The following is a 4,624-nucleotide window of genomic DNA, read 5'->3' as shown; positions in this document are numbered from 1 at the left end:
ATTGGTAGTTAGAATTGCCATGCAGTGAAATGTAAGTGGTTGTTGAGGCCTTTGTTGATTACAGATTTTTAAGTTAAATGCCAGTTTGGTATCTGGTGCTATTTGAAAGGGCCAATCTTCCACAGCAGGGATTTTAGTGGAAGAATGCCAAGCAGTGCTCACTTGGTATCTTGTTTCCAACTCTCGCTAATGGTGCCAAGTTTATTATGGGTAAGAAACTGAACATGATCAAGTAGCCCATTTCTAAAATGTAATCATTTAATTTCCATATAATGTTATGAGGGCAGTTTAATTATTTTATAATTACATAACCTGAACATGATATAATGCAAGGTCATAATGAACACACTATCTTGCAACCTGAAACATGGAAAAAGTTGTCAGCAAATCATATACAGAGATTCAATTAAAGTAATACATAATCTGTGTTGGCATCTCTTTCTCTCCTTTCCAGGTGGGCATTCACTCGGAGTTTTCCTGGGAATATAGTAATTCTGGTTTCTCTTAGTTCTTGAGCTTTCTAAAAACCTCTAAGACACTATTTATTGTGTGCTTTTTCTTAAAGTGTAATAATGATACCCAACAGTGAGACAGAATAGCATCCATACATGAGAGGATCCCCTCAGTACCTGTCTGCTCCATTCTTATCAATGAAATGCAAATAGAATAGGCTTAGATGCTGGGCAGTAAGCTGCATGGCCTCACACCATTTCTAAGTAATAAGAAAAACATGTCTATGTCAAAAAATATTTCTAGAATATATAGATTTCTAAATTAAAACTTCATGGGTTTTGCCCTGGCCAGGTAGTTCAGTTGGTTAGAGCATCATCCTAATACGCAAAGGTTTTGGGTTCGATCCCTGGTCAGGAATCAACCAATGAATGCATAAAATAAGTGGAACAACAAATTGATATCTCTCTCTCTCTCTCCTCTCTCTCTCCCTCCCTCCCTCCCTCCTTCCCTCCCTCCCTCCCTCCCTCCCTCTCTGTCTCTCAAATTAAAAAAGAAAAAACTTCATGGGTTTTATGGATATAATAAGAGGCAAAAGGACATTTCACCTTATGAGATTACCTCAAACTCAGATAACTCTAAAGTACTAATAATTCCTTTTGTTATAGTTCGTATTCTCAGAGGGGTTTTTATGCTTCAGGTACTAAAGAGAAGTTGACTGATAAGGATGAACATAAAAAGATATTTGTTCTTCATGATCTGGAATCCATAGTCTATAGTTATATTGTTTAAAGAGGCCATTTAACTGTGTGTTGTTGTTGTTGTTGTTGTTATTGTTGTTGTTGTTGTTTTCAAGGTGATAGGGTGATCCCTGTGTGTTAGGAATACAAGTGAGAGGATGATGCATGGGCAGGTACTGGGAAGGACTGATATTAAGGGCTCCTTTGGGAAAGAAATCAGGACTTCCTTAGACACCATGCTCTACAAGGAGAGGCCTTAGTGAGAAAGTCAGTGGAGGAGAAGCTGACAACCTCAGTGCCGGGACTGTGGCACTGAGAGTCTACCTGAGGTGTCTGGACTGAACATAGGTGGTGAGGAGGCATAGACTGTCAGATCTGTATATCTGTGAGCAGGAGTTGTCTGCATTACTATCAGTTCTTCTACAAATTTTCGAGTTGTAAAATAGCTCAAAGACAATGAAAGGCCCAGTGGCCCTAGCAAATGATCTAATTCACGTAGTTTTCTACTCAAGTCATCCAGTAACCTTTTTGGTCCATTTCAAAGTCTTTCACAATTTTTCCCTACATTGGCAATCATGAAAATAAGCAGTCACTTTTAGATGCTCCACAAAGTCCTATTCATTACTAAATTCCTTCACAAATAATTCCACTTAGAAGTTTTTTCTGATCCCTTCAACTGATTGTGATCTCTCTCATAGCTCTACAATTCCACTGTGTCTCTTTTATGGCAGTACTGTATTTCATTTTACCATCAGTAATAGTTATGTTATATCTCAGCGATTTTTAACCGTTATGCCGTGGCACACTAGTGTGCTGCAAGAATTTTTATATATATATATAAAGTATTTATTTTTATACACATATTTACCTACAAAATTTACAGAAAATAAAACAATGCAGAATACAGAGAATACCTTCTTAAGAATTCTTAGGAGCAGAGGGTTTTATTGCTACAGTTCAAAGACTAAAATCTGATGCATGTGAAAGCCAGGATGAACATGTTTCCATGAAATGGTAGCCTGGTTAAAAAGTTTTTGTCCTGTTACTGAATTTTCAGCTTTATGTCAAATGAAATTTAAAAGATTGCTCTTGAAATTATTTAAAACATCTCAAAATCTTCTAATAAACTGGTAAAAGTCACCTCCAGTTCTTTAAAATATTTACAGCAATCCCAATAGTTTAATTTTAAGATATTATAGTACCTGTGGCCAGTATGCATACACAGTATGTCAGTAACACTCTCTGAACAGTGAGAATTGCAGACTCTCATTTGTGACTCCCCCCCCCCCCCCCCCCAGTTCTCCTTGTGATGGAGTGGATGACCAAGTGCACTGTACAATGCTAGTGCAAGGGCACATTGATCACAGCATAAAATCCAATTATCTAAAACAATAGCTTTCAAATCCCCAGACAATACAAAATGTATAACTAAACTGGAGTTTTTAGAAGCCTCTGGAATGTTCTTAAAATTAATTTAAAAATAGAAAGTAAATTTAGCATTAAATGAAAACAATGAATAGGAAAATATCTCCCCAGTAGTGGCTGAAGTTCACTCTCGGGTTTAACAAAAATTGTTTCTCAAAACATCTATGATTTCTTACAACATAATGAAGATGAGTTTTCCTCAGTCCGAGCCCAACCCGATGGTTTCCTGCATTATGATTAAAAGAGAGGAGTGTAGGAACGAAAGGCACCGCTACCCTTAACAGCAGGTTTCAAAGAGCCCTGGAGATGGCAAGCTCATGTTCCTGAAGTACTTGTGCAGGAGAACCAAGTCCACATAAGGCTTTCCTCTTTGACACTGGCATGGATTTGCTATTTACAGTAGTTTGCAAGAATACATGATAAAAGCTGGATGAGTTTCTGTTCCTATGTTTAACTTAGTAACACACACACATACTTCATCTGCAACAATCTCTGCAGGATCTGAAGTCCTAAAGTGACACTAATACTGATACGCAAATAGCCCGCGGTACCAGCGCTGATCATGTGAGTCGCCACCGCCAAGCTATCTGCGTAAATATTGCTCAGGTCTTGGCGGCTGTTGCTCTGACCGTCCACATCCAACTGCACAGGGACTCCTGCTGGCTTCTGCTGCGCCGCTTCCCTGAAGAAAGGCTGCGTTAGGTCTCGCTACAGTGACGGCAGAACATGAGGCCTCGGTTTCAGCATCAGTTTTCCTGTGTCATCACAGGGCATGCTGTACTCGGCTAACATAGTTCAACATCTCGCGGCTATAATGGATGGAGCAACTTCTTTCTTGTGTATTCTAGCAAAGAACAAGCCTATTAGAGTGATGCAACTAATGGTGGGAAATGGGTGATTCCATAAGGACGTGAGGAAGGACACCTTTGTGTCTCGGGGTCTGTTAACCAGTTCCAGGCACCAGTAGCTGTACAGACAGATACCACTGTAAGAGGCATTCTCCAGAGTCCAGTCAGTGGCAGGTTGCAAACAAAGGATATATTCAGTAAGTCTCCTCTGGAAAGCCTTGAGATCTCCCGCCTACTCCAGCGAGTTCACGTCACTGAGGGGGTCCCGCTGCATCGCAGCTTCGTGGGAGCCCCCCGCCCCCCCCCTCCCCCAACACTGACTCCCACTTCTCCTGCTGCAAGAATTTTTAAAACATGCAGTATCTGACTGTTTAGTCAGGGCCACTGACCTACTTTCCCTTAGATTGCAAAATAAAAAATGACAACAGCCAACACAACAATAGTTGTCCGGTATGAATGAATCAAAATTATACCTATTTTTTTTTTGTCAGATTGGCAAAAATACTTGATGTGGGTGTGCCACAGAATTTTAGTCATTAGTTTATATGTGCCATGAGATGAAAAATGCTGAAAATTGCTGCTCTATCTTATTCCCCATAATGGATGATAAATTGAGTTTATAAAATTCTGTGCAATAGCTATCAGAGGGCCTTCATATATAATGTGCCCAATAGATATGCCACGTGAAGTTTAGTGTAATTCTTACATCCATTCAGCTACACCTAATTAGCTTTGTTTAAAAGTAAAGATGGCAGCTTCCTGCAAAGTAAGATCTGAGGAGCTGATGATCTCTGTATGGAATCATCTTTTACTTCATTAATATAAATTGAATAACTCTAGGCTTTGCTTGCTTCAGATCCAGTCTATTCCCAAATTTCTCCCTCTTGAACTACTGTGAGTGCCTAAAATAATTCCCACCATTGAATTTACTAGTGAATTTAGTGAATCTCTAAAGCAGTGGTTCTCAACCTTCCTAATGCTGCGACCCTTTAATACAGTTCCTCATGTTGTGGTGACCCCCCAACCATAAAATTATTTTTGTTGCTACTTCATAACTGTAATTTTGCTACTGTTATGAATCGTCATCCGTCATCTGATATGCAGGATGTATTTTCATTGTTGCAAATTGAACATAATTAAAGCATAGTGATTAATCACAAA

The 4,624-nt window shown here is 39.3% G+C and overlaps 1 pseudogene across 1 annotated transcript; it reads right to left on the bottom strand.

Annotated features, from left to right (window-relative positions):
* Positions 1-3,323: 3,323 nt before the first annotated feature.
* Positions 3,324-3,737, bottom strand: LOC308520832 (nuclear envelope phosphatase-regulatory subunit 1-like; annotated as a pseudogene). The gene has a single exon. The product of its transcript is annotated as a nuclear envelope phosphatase-regulatory subunit 1-like (transcript).
* Positions 3,738-4,624: the final 887 nt, after the last annotated feature.

The sequence above is a fragment of the Myotis nattereri genome, assembly GCF_964212035.1.
Source record: "Myotis nattereri genome assembly, chromosome: 6".
Taxonomy (NCBI): domain Eukaryota; kingdom Metazoa; phylum Chordata; class Mammalia; order Chiroptera; family Vespertilionidae; genus Myotis; species Myotis nattereri.
The sequence above is the reverse complement of the archived record's forward strand: the minus strand, read 5'-3'. Positions and strand labels throughout refer to the sequence as shown.